The sequence below is a fragment of the Pan troglodytes genome, chromosome 20, assembly GCF_028858775.2.
Source record: "Pan troglodytes isolate AG18354 chromosome 20, NHGRI_mPanTro3-v2.0_pri, whole genome shotgun sequence".
Lineage (NCBI taxonomy): Eukaryota > Metazoa > Chordata > Mammalia > Primates > Hominidae > Pan > Pan troglodytes.
The window spans coordinates 22,711,954-22,724,966 of record NC_072418.2 but is presented as its reverse complement, the minus strand read 5'-3'; the positions used below and the strand labels follow the sequence as shown (position 1 = coordinate 22,724,966).

The following is a 13,013-nucleotide window of genomic DNA, read 5'->3' as shown; positions in this document are numbered from 1 at the left end:
CCCTGTGCTCTCTGAAACATGTGCTGTGTCCACTCAGGGTTAAATGGATTAAGGGTGGTGCAAGATGTGCTTTGTTAAACAGATGCTTGAAGGCAACATGCTCATTAAGAGTCATCACCACTCCCTAATCTCAAGTACCCAGGGACACAAACACTGCGGAAGGCCGCAGGGTCCTCTGCCTAGGAAAACCAGAGACCTTTGTTCACTTGTTTATCTGCTGACCTTCCCTCCACTATTGTCCTATGACCCTGCCAAATCCCCCTCTGCGAGAAACACCCAAGAATGATCAATTAAAAAAAAAAAAGAAATAAATAAAGCATTACAAATATGGTTTAAAAAAAAGAATGTGGATAAAAATGAAATACAGACAAAAAATTACAAGAGATTACAAAATATATATGTAAATCTGGAGTGGTCAAAATTGACAAATTTTATTTATTTATAAAGTGTTTTTAAAATTAGCTTTAGTATTGATAATGCACTATTACCAAAGTAAACGTTGAATACATTCAAAAAGAGAGAGGGTAAAAAAGAGATAGAACCCCTATTCAATGGCTAGGAGATGAGAAAGCAGCAGAGATGGAAAAGAAACTTTATAAAATTCTTCTGAAATTCTGCCACCTTTCTTCATATTGCTCATGTTTCTCATGCTGAGAGTAGCTGTGCGGTTTGGGTGTTTAGACAGAAATTTCTTTTAAGGGAATATTTTCTGACTGACTTGATCAATCTCATATCTAATCTGAGCTTTTTCTTAAAATCTTTTTAACTTTCTTCTCTCAAAATAATCTCGCTCAGATGGAGATCTGTTTTTCTCTCCAATGCTTTGTCTGTTTCAGAAGCCCTGTTAGTATTAGTATCCCATGGTGTCTGAATGGGGTGGGCTGTCACAGTGAGAACTTTTGAAGCCATCTCTATCTGGACTCATGCTGGAAATCCAGCAGTATTTTTTGCATGTCACCATTATAAGTAGAAACTGAGGCTGAAACACTACTCCCATTTCCATTATTGTGAAGGTGTAATTCTACCCATGGGGCCTGCAGGCTCTCCTCCTGCAGCTCAGCCCTCACTCGCTCATGTGACACTAGAGTGCTGCTGTGGCAAATGGGGTTCACATAAAACGTGAGCTGTGCTGTTGGCTGTGCCTCAGTGGCAGATGGTAGAGGTGAATAGAGGACACTAGCAACCAGGAGAAAGCAAGCAGGAGTGCTGTAGCCAAGTGCCAATGAGTACAGAGCCACTGCTCTAAAATGTAAATAGCCAAAAATATAGAACCCTACTGAAACTTTTTTGTAGCAGAGTGAAAGCCTACCTTCAGCAGGCACTTGGCTTCAAGCTGCAAAACTACCTCCTGTTATGAAGATGTGAAAAATTTATTTGTCATTGAATGTAAGTAATTAGCATACACAGGTGGCCTTTTCATTCTCCAGGTGAATTTAGGATGAACCATGTATGACATGGTGCTGGAAATTCTTCTACTTGTGGACCAATTATGGTGACCATCCTTCTGTCTTTGTGAACTGTTAAGCAGATTGACTATGATGCATGTCACATTCAAGTTTAATTGTGTAATAAAACCATTTTCTTTCTCTTCTATTATTGTGGAGTTTCTCTGGGGCTGGATAAAATTTTTCTTTTTTGCTGTTTTCTTTTTTTTCTTGAGAAGGTCTCACTCTGTCACCCAGGTTAGAGTGCAGTGGTACAGGAGTGAGCCACCATGCCCAGCCCAATTTTTCTTTTAAGGATTGTTTGCAAACATTGTCTAGAATTACCAGACATGATATAAACACATAAGGTGTCAACCAGAATTTACTCTAGAGGAGAGTTTCCCTCTCAGGCTTCCAGTCATCTCATAGTTGTGTAGCACAGTGCATGCCATCCCCTAAATATGCAGGCAGAATTGTGTCTCTGCTGATTTGGTATCTATAGTCCTCTACAGTCACTTCTAGAGAGGCTAGACCACATTTCTCCAAGTTTCAGAGAGTAGCAATCAAGTATTTTACCTCTTTCACTGACTCTTGTGTCTTTAGACCTGAAACTGATTCAGATACTATAAAGCCCAGAAACTTAATCAGAATAACATGTGTGCATTGAGTAGACATGTAGACATGAGAATCTCCACTTTCCCCTTCCTCCTCATGCTAAAATCCCAACAAACGTGCAGGTAACACCTGCTGCAACTCCAGCAATTCAGGCTCTAAATCTGTAGCTCCAAATTTTGAATTGAGGTCTTGAGATTTGGGAAATAAAAAACTTTTGTCTGAAAAATGGAAGTCTTTTTGTTATCAAGCTCAGACAGACATTAAAATAGAAGTACAGTTATGTCTTTCTCCCCTTTTGAACTATGTATTCATCTCTTGAAACTGTTCACTATTGGCATGAGTAGTATAAATTAAACTAATAATGCCACATTGGACACTATATCCCATACTGTAAACCATAAGGATATATATATGATATATGATATATATCTAATCAATAATCAATGTTATTTCTGTAAATAAATAAAAAAAAATTTTTTTTTTTTTTTGAGATGGAATCTCACTCTGTCACCCAGGCTGGAGTGCAGTGGTGCAATCTCGGCTCACTGCAACCTCTGCCTCCCGGGTTCAAGCGACTCTCCTGCCTCAGCCTCCCAAGTAGTTGAGACTACAGGCACGCACCACCATGCCTGGCTAATTTTTCTATTTTTAGTAGAGACGGGGTTTCACCATATTGGCCAGGCTTGTCTCAAACCCCTGACCTCAGGTGATCCACCCACCTCGGCCTCCCAAAGTGCCGGAATTACATGCATAAACCACTGTGCCCAGGCTCTGCATTAGTTTTCTAAGAATAATGATCTCCAGCTTTATCGATGTTATTGCATCAATGAAGATGGGAAAAGTTTATTTGTCATTGAATATAAGCAATTAGCATACACAAATGGCCTCATCATTCTCCAGGTGAATTTAGCATGAACTATGTATGACATGGTGCTGTAAATTCTTCTACTTGTGGACTAATTATGGTGACCATCTTTATGTTTTTGCGATCTGTTAAGCAGACTGATGATGATGCATGTCACATTCAAGTTTAATTGTGTAATAAAACCATTTTCTTTCTGTTCTATTGTTGTGGAGTTTCTCTGGGGATGGAGAATATTTTTCTTTTAATTAATGTTTCCAAACACTGTCTAGAATTACCAGACATGATGTACACACAGAAGGTGCCAACCAGAATGTACTCTAAAAGGGACTTTCTCTCTGAGGATTCTAGTCAACTGACAGTTGTGTAGCACAGTGCATGCTGTTCCCTAAATATGCAGACAGAATTGTGTCTCTGCCTAGTTGGTACTTACAGTCCTCTACAGTCACTTCTAGAGAGGCTAAATCACATTTCTACGAACTTCAAACTCAGAGAGAGTTAAAATGAAAGTGTAGTTATGTATTTCTCCCCCCTTTGAACTATATATTCATCTCTTGAAACTGTTCACTATTGGCACAGGTAGGTAAAAATTAAACTAATAATGCCACATTGGACACTATATCCCATACCCTAAACCATAATGATATATATCTAATTAATAATCAATGTTATTTCTGTAAATAAATAACAATTTCTGACAATCAACTTTGTATCAGCCCACTCTCTGTTCCTCTCTTGTCTTTACAAATCTTCCTGTAACTGCTGCTGATCACAGTAGAGGTTTCAGACAACTTGAATCTTTGCTCCCAGGTTGTAATCCATAAACTTGACCCAAATAAACTGTGTACTTTTCATGCACGTCCATGTGAAGAGACCACCAAACAGGTTTTGTGTGAGCAATAACAGCTTTTAATCACCTGGGTGCAGGCGGGCTGAGTTCGAAAAGAGAGTCAGCGAAGGGAGATAGGGGTGGGGCTGTTTTATAAGATTTCGGTAGGTGGAGGAAAATTACAGTCAAAGGGGGTTTTTTTCTCTGGCAGGCAGGAGTGGAGGTCACAAGGTGCTCAGTGGCGGAGCTTTTTGAGCCAGGATGAGCCAGGAAAAGGACTTTCACAAGGTAATGTCATCACTTAAGGCAAGGACCGGCCATTTTTACTTCTTTTGTGGTGGAATGTCATCAGTTAAGGTGGGGCAGGGTATTTTCACTTCTTTGGTTATTCTTCAGTTACTTCAGGCCATCTGGGCATATACGTGCAAGTCACAGGGGATGCGATGGCTTGGCTTGGGCTCAGAGGCCTGACAGTACTTACATTCATCTTGTGTCAGCTTTTTTTTTTTTCATGTAGACTTATCATTTAGAATGTGCTAGAGCAGCCTCTATGAGGGGATCTCTTCTTTGATTGTACTCCACTTGCTGTAACACCAAAGGATGCAGAGCCAGGTGGATCCTACCTAGAATCTGCAGATAAGGTCTGGGCTCTGCTTCGGATTTACAAATAAGGGCCGGAGTTTGGATAAAGAATGTACAGAAAACTAACAAAAGGCATTTTCTGCATTGTGAGATATCAACATACACATTTTACAGCCCCCATTCGGGAGTGTGGCTCTTTGAGATTTTTCATATCTTGTTCATTGACCTGCTACAGTTATGTGAGAGGACCCAGGAGGAAATAGAATCTGATGGCAGAATCTGTAACTATAAATAAGCATCTTAGGAGTGAGATCAAGGCCACAAAATATCCAGAGCCATGACCACAACTATATTTGCCTGTAAAATGTGATTTTTGTATTTTACCTGAAAAATTAGTATTTTTGTTCTTTCTTTTATCCAAGAGCTAGCAAATAAGGACAAATGATCCAGGTTCTGGAGTTCCACCAAGGGCAGTTCCATTTTCTATTTAGAATCAGCCTGAGTCTCTCCAGAGTGGCTTATCATTGGACTATCAGCCCAGGGTCACTGGGAATTCCCTCAAAATCACCTAGGTGTCTTTGAGGCATTTGAGGATGTACAACGCAGAATTGTGTCAGGCTGACAAGAGTGGTTAATTCTGCTTCTGTCTCAGTGTATGAGAAATGAGTCATCTGTGTTTGTTCATCCCCTCATACAAGAGGTGTCTTTGGTTGGTACCCAGATGAGAGTTTCTCCAGTTTCCTGGTACTTGGATAATAAACAAGGAGGAGATCTGGAGACCGAAATAGATAAACTAGTTGCTTCAATTTCATATGGCCATTAAAAAAAAATACATGAAGCAGTCATAGTTTCTACAATCCAGAAACTTTTAGTCTACACTAGCAACTGGATAAATAATTGAATTACGCATCATATGGTTGGTACAATAAATAGATCTGTCCAACACCTTGGGCTTTATTTAGGCCACTTTCTTTATATTGTTGTGACTTCTGATTCTACATCTGAAGGCACATTTAGGAACAGAAGAATTGTTATTATAATTTCTTTTTTTTTTTTTAAACGGAGTCTCTGTCACCCAGGCTGGAGTGCAGTGGTGTGATCTGGGCTCACTGAAACCTCTGCTGCCCTGGTTCAAGCGATTCTCCTGCTTCAGCTTCCTGAGTAGCTGGGATTACAGGTGAGGTGCCTGCCACTGTGCCCAGCTAATTTTTGTATTTTTAGTAGAGATGGTGTTTCACCAAGTTGATCAGGCTTGTCTCAAACTACTGAACTCGTGATCTGCTGGCCTTGGCCTCCCAAAGTGCTGGGAATACATGTGTAAGCCACCATACCCGGCCGTAAAATTTGTATTTCTTTTACCTTGCTAAGTGTACATATTTATTTTCTAATAAAATTTCCCTTAAAATGCCAGGTATGGTGGCTCATGCCTGGAATCCCAACAGTTTGGTGGGGGGCCTGGACAGGTGGATCATGAGGTCAGGAGGTTGAGACCAGACTAGCCAATATGGTGAAATGCCACCTCTACTAATAATACAAAAATTAGCCAGGTGTGGTGGCACCCCAGCCTGGGCAACTAGAGCAAAACACCATCTCAAAATTAATTAATTAATTAATTAATTAAAAAATCAGACTTTATTAAAGATCTTCTGGAAAAAAGAAACCTGCAAAACAAGGTCTTCAACTTACTGTACATATTAAAATTTGAGAGGTGCCTTCTAACACAACATGTCTTTTCCATCTGAAAAATATTTACAACTCATTCCATATGAAGAAAATATAGCACTGAAAAATATACACGTTCGTGAGGCTGGGTGTGGTGGCTCATGCCTGTAATCCCAGCACTTTGGGAGGCTGAGGCAGGTGAATCATTCCTGAGACCAGCTCGGTCAGGGAGACCCTAACCCAGCGGTGCTAGAGGAATTAAAGACACACACACAGAAATATAGAGGTATAGAGTGGGAAATCAGGGTTCTAACAGCCTTCAGAGCTGAGAGCCTGGAGCAGAGGTTTATCCACATATTTATTAACAGCAAGCCAGTGATAAGCATTGTTTCTATAGATTATAGATTAACTAAAAGTATTCCTTATGGGAAATAAAGGGATGGGCTGAAGTAAAGGAATGAGTCTGGCTAGTTATCTGCAGCAGGAGCATGTCCTTAAGGCAGAGATCACTCATGTTATTGTTTGTGGTTTAAGAATGCCTTTACACGGTTTTCTGCCCTGGGTGGACCAGGTGTTCCTTGCCCTCGTTCCGGTAAACCCACAACCTTCTAGCGTGGGCGTCATGGCAATCACAAACATGTCACAGTGCTGCAGAGATTTTGTTTATGGCCAGTTTATGGCCAGATTTTGGGGATCCTGTTCCCAACAGATCATGATGTCAGGAGTTCAAGACCAGCCTGGCTAACATAGTGAAACCCCGTCTCTACTATAAATACAAAAATTAGCCAGTCGTGGTGGCAGATGCCTGTAATCCTAGCTACTAGGTAGGCTGAGGCAGAAGAATCTCTTGCACCTGGGGGAGGTGGAGGTTGCAGTGAGCCGAGATTGAGCCAGTGCACTCCAGCCTGAGCAACAGAGTGAGACCCCATCCCCCTCCAAAAAAAAAATATATATATATATACACGTTCTGTTCATGCCCTTAATTTTACACTTATTATCTAGAAAAATATCATTATAAGAACTGATGTTGTGGATCTTATGCTGCTCTTTTTTCTCAGTTAGAGAATACATTAGAGAATATTTCTGTGTTGAAAATTATTTTATTGGATAATTTTAGTCAGTCCCATAAGTCAGAGCCAGTTCTCTTTACTTTGTCATTACACCTTAAGTCAAACTAAAAATTCCGCCCATGGCCACATGGTAAAAATGTGTGTGTGTGTGTGTGTGTGTGTGTGTGTGTGTGTGTATGTTTCAGGGACCATTGCAATTTAGGGATGTGGCCATAGAATTCTCTCTGGAGGAGTGGCATTGCCTGGACACTGCACAGCAGAATTTATATAGGGATGTGATGTTAGAGAGCTACAGAAACCTGATTCCTTGGTGAGGATAACTTGAGTACATAATTCATAATATACCCTAAAGGTTTTATTTCTCTTTTTTGTAGAATGTGTTTTGGTCATTTATTCTTTGCATAAAAGAGTTTCAGATCCCCTTTTCCCAGAAAATCTTCAGAATTTGTTCATTTAGATAAGAATTTCAAGATGTTTCATCGTAATCCTAACTTTCCACATTCCTCAGTTGAGCTGTATTCTTCACTGTAAATTAGTGGCAATTCCAGAAATTTAGTGGCATAAAATATTGTTGCCGCACCTGAAAATCTAATTGCCACCACCAATTTTTGATTCAGTAGTACCAGATAGTAAAATTAAGAAACCTACAAATTGAAAGTATTTTCTAAATATTTAGAAATTTCTGTTATAACTTAGTATTTTTGTATTAATTTACTAGACTATTTTATCACATCCTCTCTGCTGAGCACATTACTAGCTTGTAATTAGAGAATGCGAGCAAGATTTATGTTTCTATTTTTAATAAAACAGGTATTGTTGTCTCTAAGCAAGACCTGATCACCTGTCTGGAGCAAGGAAAAAAAAACCTTTGACTATGAAGAGACATGAGATGATTGCCAAACACCCAGGTAGGTGTGAGTGAAAATGAATACAACAGATGACACAGATAAGAGGTCCCAAGATCAAAGAGAAAGCCAGTCTTAAATGTGATTCGGAAAGCTGTGTTCCAAAGAAAATAGTTCCTGGGATGCTGATATATATACATATATATATATATATATATATAAAATATTTTACTCTCACAAATGGGTGTCTTCTGTCTTATGCTTTTAAATTCTCTAAGGATTCTACGTTTTGTTTGGTGAGCTTCCTTCAAGTTCACAGTGAGAGCCAAAGTCATCTTCATGGGGTATAAGAGACTGCACAATCTGACTGCTTTTCCATTATTTTGGAGACACACAAATATCTGCATAATTTTGAGAAACTGAAACTATGTTTTAAGTTATCTTTTTGCATCAGGTCTGAAATGTGCGAGAGTAGTAGTTTCTGTTGCATTTTTTTGTTCATTTTTCTGCATAGTCCATTCTGTTTTTATTACTATATAGCCTTGAAATATAGTTTGAAATTATAAGTATGATATCCTGCTTTTTTCTTTTTCCTCATGACTGCTTTGGCTCTTCAAAGTTTATTTTACTTTCATGTGAATTTTAGAATTGTAATTTCCATTACTGTGAAAAAAACTACCACAGCAATTTTGATAGAAAATATATTGAATCTGTAGATTACTTTGGATAATATGACACTGCAATAATATTTATTCTTTCAAGCCATAGACAAAATATTTTAAAATTGATTTGGATCTTCTCTAATTTTTTCATTTTTTTATTATAAAGATTTTTTACCTCCTTGGTTAATTTTTTCCTCAGAAATTTATTAATTAATGCTATAGTAAATAAGATTTTTTTCTTCCTTTATTTTATCAGAGAGTTTAAGTGGATGAAACCATACATATATTTGTATGTTAATTTTACCCTGTGCTAATTTACTGAGTGTATTTTTTAGCTTAGATAGGTTTCAATGTACTGTTTATGTTTTTTTAAATATAAGATTGTATGATCCACAAACAGCAGCTTTTTTCTTATTTTTCAATTTCAATGGTTTCTTTTATTTCTTTGACTAATTCTTCTGCCACATACTTCCAGTGCTACATTAAAATAGAAGCATCAACAACAATGGACACAATATAGTTTTGTATTGGTGTCTGAATTTGATGGAGTAAACACTTCTTCATATTTTCATAAACTGATTTTAGATTGTAAAGATTTCCTTTTATTGGGCCCTTAGGATGATGAGATGCCCTCTGAATTTGTAGTGAAGAAGGGTTGTAGCTTGGTCAGAAGGCTGCTGGGTTTGCAGCAGGGTCCACCTTTAGTTGGCTTAGTAAGGGACTTGGGTAGTTGTAATTCCCATTTTATTTTTGGACAGACAGAATATCCTTCAGGACTTTGCTCCATAGGGCAGACATTGGGGCAGGTTTTTGCAGTTGGTTCTGCATATAGTGGGCCTTACATCAGGATGTGGAGGAATGTGGCTTTCACTGAGTACCAGAGAGCATTTCCTCAGGTAACTGTGTGCATTTCTATATAGGCAGAACTGGCCATAAACTGTGGCTCAGGTGACTGAAACTAAGTCATTGAGCAGCTTCAGAAACCAGAGTAAAGGCCAATGTCTGCAGGTCTGCCTATGTGACTGTAAATGGGTGCCTTCCTCCAGGTCTCTGGAATGCAGGACCTCTCCCAGAGTGTGGCTGGGAGGAGTTTGGGATAGTTGCAGAGTAAGTTCACAATTCTCAGTGGGACCAAGTTGGGTGAACTGTATCCTGGTCTGTAGCCAAGGTTGGGGACCTTGCACTTTCCCACCTGAATGAGGGCCTGCCTTCTGAATAGAACACTTCTCAATCTTAAGCTTTAACAGCATTTCACAACTCCCTCCATGGATCTCAAATCTTACAGGCGCTTATTTTGGAGATGGGGTCTTGCTACATAACGCAGACTGGTCTCAAAATCCTGGCCTGAAGCAGTTTTCCAACCTTAGTATACCATGTAGCTGTCATTACAGGTGTGAACCATAGTGCCTGGTTTTCTCATAAAGGCATTTTTGTCAGGGATGGCTGGCATTTTTTTGCTGTAAGGGGATATGAATGTAGGGGACTTTTAATCTTTTCATTTTACTGATGTCACTCTCCCTATACATTTTTACTTTCTGTTATCTATTTCAAATTTGTCTGTAATTTTAGATTCAGATATTTAAGACAATATGCTAGAATTTGCATGGTATGCCAGAAGTAAATGAGATAATTAGTAGGCACTCCATATTTACTAAAATAGTTACTTATAAATTTAAGTTTGCTGCAGGCAATAAGGAATTATAAGATTTTTATCTACTTTCTTCAGCCTATAACTAAATAATAACATAGTTTATTTCCTAATATATGTTTTACACATCAGAGGGTCTAACCCTATTCTGCAAGATATTTATCTATATATATATATATATATATATTTTTTTTTTTTCTATGTTTAACAATGTAGGTCGGGCGCGGTGGCTCATGCCTATAATCCCAGCACTTTGGGAGGCCGAGGTGGGTGGATCACAATGTCAGGGGTTTGAGACCAGCCTGACCAACATGGTGAAACCCTGTCTCTACTAAAAATACAAAAAAATTAGCTGGGCGTGGTGGCAGACGCCTGTAATCCCAGCTACTCAAAAGGGTGAGGCACAAGAATCGTTTGAACCCGGGAGGCGGAGGTTGCAGTGAGCCGAGATCGCGCCACTGCACTCCAGCCTGGGCAACAGAGCAAGACTCTGTCTCAAAAAAAAAATAATAATAAGTAAGGCTATTCTTTGCTTCTAAAGTTAGATTTCAGCAGTTTCATCTTGTGTAAGAATAATGTATATTTAAAACATAAAAAGTAACTCGTTTTTTAAATGCTTTTTTATTAAAAGTTTCTCATTAGAATCTTCTATTTATAACTATACTGCATATTCTCTCAAATTTTATTGCCACACAGTGCATGTCAATGATTCAAAATACCTGCATTTAATAAGTACACAGTAACAGCTAAATACTGCAGTTACTGAGACAAATATTTTTTAATTATTTTTTTGAGATGGAGTGACACCCTGTCACCCAGGCTGGAGTGCAGTAGTGCAATCTTGGCTCACCGCAACCTCCACCTCCTGGATTCAAGCAGTTCTTATGTCTCAGCCTCCCAAGCAGCTGGAATTACAGGCATACGTCATCACGCCCAGCTAGTTTTCATATTTTTATATGAGATAGGGTTTCACCACATTGGCCAGGCTGTTCTTAAACTCCTGACCATAGGTGATCCACCCGCCTCGGCCTCCCATAGTGCTGAGATTACAGGTGTGAGCCACTGCACCCAGGCTGACAAGTTTTTTTTAATGATACATCAATGTTGCATACCAGGTTTTATGAGAGTAAACATTTCTCTTATTATTGTTTTGAAGTTTCATATTAGTGTGTTTTTTCAGTGTAGGTTTTTTTTTTTTTTGGAGATGGAATCTCACTCTGTCACCCAAGCTGGAGTGCAGTGGTGCAATCTCAGCTCACTGCAACCTCTGCCTCCCGGGTTCAAGCAATTCTTCTGCCACAGCCTCCCAAGTCCCTGGGACTATAGGCACGTGCCACAATGCCTGGCTGATTTTTGTGTTTTTAGTCGAGATGGGGGTTTCACCATATTGGCCAGGCTGGTCTCGAACTCCTGACCTCGTGATCTGCCTGCCTCAGCCTCTCAAAGTGCTGGGATTACAGGCATGAGCCAACGCGCCAGGCCTCATTTGTATTTCAATAGGGTCTCATTCGGTCAACCAGGCTGATTTGCAGGGCTCACTGCTGCCAGAACCTCCCAAACTCAGATGATCCTCTCATTTCAGCCTCTCAAGTAGCTGATTTACAAGTATTTGCCATCACACCCAGCTAGCTTTTTTGTATTTTTTTGTAGAGACAGAGTTTTCCCATGTTGCCCAAGCTGGTGGTGAACTCCTCAGGTCAAGTGATCAGCCCATCTCGGCCTTCCAAAGTCCTAAGACTACATTTCATTTTATTAAGTAGTTTAATTAATTTATATTTAAAATAATTTATTAAGGAAATGAAGTTATTATTACCAGTTATATTGTTATTGTTTTATGTGTTTCTAGTAGTTATATTTTTCTCATTTTCTGTTTTACTTGGTTTCTTTTTTTTTTTTTTTGAGACGGAGTCTTGCTCTGTCACCAGGCTGGAGTGCAGTGGCGTGATCTCGGCTCACTGCAATCTCTAACTCCCGGGTTCAAGTGATTCTCCTGCCTCAGCCTCCCGAGTAGCTAGGACTACAGGCACGTGCCACTAAGCCCAGCTAATTTTTGTATTTTTAGTAGAGACAGGGTTTCACCGTGTTAGCCAGGATGGTCTCCATCTCTTGACCTTGTGATCCACCCGCCTCAGCCTCCCAAAGTGCTGGGATTACAGGTGTGAGCCACCACACCCAGCCTGTTTTACTTTCTTAATTTTTATTTAATTTTCTATTGGCATGCTTTGATTGTATTTTATTTTGCATACTTTCTATAAATATTATCTTTGTAATCATCTTGAAAACTGAAGATTACACACACCTTTTTTTTTTTTTTTGAGGTGGAGTTTTCCTCTTGTTGCCCATGCTGGAGTGCAGTGGCGCTATCTCGACTCACCGCAACCTCTGCCTCCCAGATTCAAGTGATTCTCCTACCTCAGCCTTCCGAGTAGCTATGATTACAGGCATGCGCCACCATGCCCGGCTAATTTTGTATTTTTAATAGAGATGGGGTTTCTCCATGTTGGTCAGGCTGGTCTCGAACTCCGTACCTCAGGTGATCCACCCACCTCGGCCTCCCAAAGTGCTGGGATTACAGGCGTGAGCCACCGCGCCCGGCAACCTGATGGGTTTCAAATGACCCCCCGGGTGCTCCACATCTCAAAAGTTGCTCCCACGAATCTGGAATGCTATCTGTTCCTTGGGGATCAGGTCCCACCTGTGTCTCTGAGACACTGACTTGAGATGAGGCCAATGAGTTCAAGCATAAATTGCCTAAATCATCATCAGCTTCATGTTGTGTTCTGGAGCTTGTCCACTTAAGAGGGTTGATTTAAA

At 39.7% G+C, this 13,013-nt stretch overlaps 1 pseudogene; it reads right to left on the bottom strand.

The window, feature by feature from the left end:
* Window positions 1–517: 517 nt before the first annotated feature.
* On the bottom strand, window positions 518–6,598 carry LOC100612874 (BCL2/adenovirus E1B 19 kDa protein-interacting protein 3-like; annotated as a pseudogene).
* Between the last annotated feature and the right edge of the window lie 6,415 nt (window positions 6,599–13,013).